Source organism: Mus caroli, chromosome 15, assembly GCF_900094665.2.
Source record: "Mus caroli chromosome 15, CAROLI_EIJ_v1.1, whole genome shotgun sequence".
In the NCBI taxonomy this organism is placed as follows: Eukaryota; Metazoa; Chordata; class Mammalia; order Rodentia; family Muridae; genus Mus; species Mus caroli.
In genome coordinates, this window is record NC_034584.1 from 95,974,405 (window position 1) to 95,975,904 (window position 1,500).

Sequence of the window (1,500 nt, forward strand, 5' to 3'; positions counted from 1 at the left end):
CAGCCTGGTCTACTGATCGAGTTCCAGGACAGTCAGGACTACACAGAGAAACCCTGTTTCGAAAAACAAAAACAAAACAAAACAAAACAAAAAAGCCATCAATAAATGTTTTACAAAGGATGAAAAAATACCTAGGTTTCCAAAAGGAGTTTGAAGATGGCTTCTGGGTCATTCATCACAAACCCTGACTCCTAAGGACAATGAACATGTTGGGGAGAAGGAGATAGAGGGGCCAGATCCTTGACCCCTTTTGATATGGGCTCATGTTCTTGCTCAGGGCCTCCTGAATGCCCTGACCCCCAGATGCAGCCATGCTTACCTATAGTTCTCCCTGCCCACAGCATGCGTGGGTGCTAACCCTAAACCCTAACCCTATCACACAGAGAGAGAGAGAGAGAGAGAGAGAGAGGTTTAGCTGCATAAACAGCAGTTTTGAGGTAAATCATAAGAATTGAGGAACACAGCATTGGACTAGTCTAATAAAATTTTTTTATTTGTTTTTTTGTTCTGCTTTTTAGGATAGGGTTTCTCTGTGTAGCCTTGGCTGTCCTGGAACTTGCTCTGTAGACCAGGCTGGACTCAAAGGCCCTGAGATTGGCCTGCCTTTGCCTCCTGAGTGCTGGAATTAAAAGTGTGCCTCACCAGCACCTGGCTAAAAATTATTTTTAATTTTTTTTAAAGAAAAGAGAGCTGGACAGTGGTGGCGCACGCCTTTAATCCCAGCACTTGGGAGGCGGAGGCAGGCAGATTTCTAAGTTGTAGGCCAGCCTGGTCTACAGAGTGTGTTCCAGGACAGCCAGGGCTACACAGAGAAACCCTGTCTCGAAAAAAAAAAAAAAAGCTTTTTTCCTACTTGGGCCCGGCAGAATGGCTCCCGCAAAGAAGGGTGGCGAGAAGAAGGGCCGTTCTGCCATCAACGAGGTGGTGACCCGAGAATACACCATCAACATTCACAAGCACATCCATGGAGTGGGCTTCAAGAATCATGCTCCTCGGGCACTCAAAGAAATTCGGAAGTTTGCCATGAAGGAAATGGGGACACCAGATGTGCGCATTGACACCAGGCTCAATAAGGCCGTCTGGGCCAAGGGAATAAGGAACGTTCCATATCGCATCCGAGTGCGCTTGTCCAGAAAACGTAATGAGGATGAGGATTCCCCAAACAAGCTCTACACGCTGGTGACTTACGTCCCTGTTACCACATTCAAAAATCTACAGACAATCAATGTGGATGAGAACTAACCTGCTCATGTCAAATAAAGTTGCACAACTGCCTTCAAAAAAAAAAAAAGAAAAGAAAGAAAAAAAAACCAGCAAGACGTGGCAGAATTCAGGGGGCTGGAGAGATGGCTCAATAATCAGAGGTCCTGAGTTTGATTCTCATCAACCACATGGTGACTCATAAACATCTGTAATGAGATATGATGCCCTCTTCTGCTGTGTCTGAAGACAGCTTCAGTGTACTCATATACAGAAAATAAAAAAAATAAAAAAAATCTA

At 44.9% G+C, this 1,500-nt stretch overlaps 1 pseudogene; it reads left to right on the plus strand.

Moving 5' to 3' along the window:
* Window positions 1-852: 852 nt before the first annotated feature.
* Window positions 853-1,291, plus strand: LOC110310853 (annotated as a pseudogene).
* The last annotated feature ends 209 nt before the right edge of the window (window positions 1,292-1,500 follow it).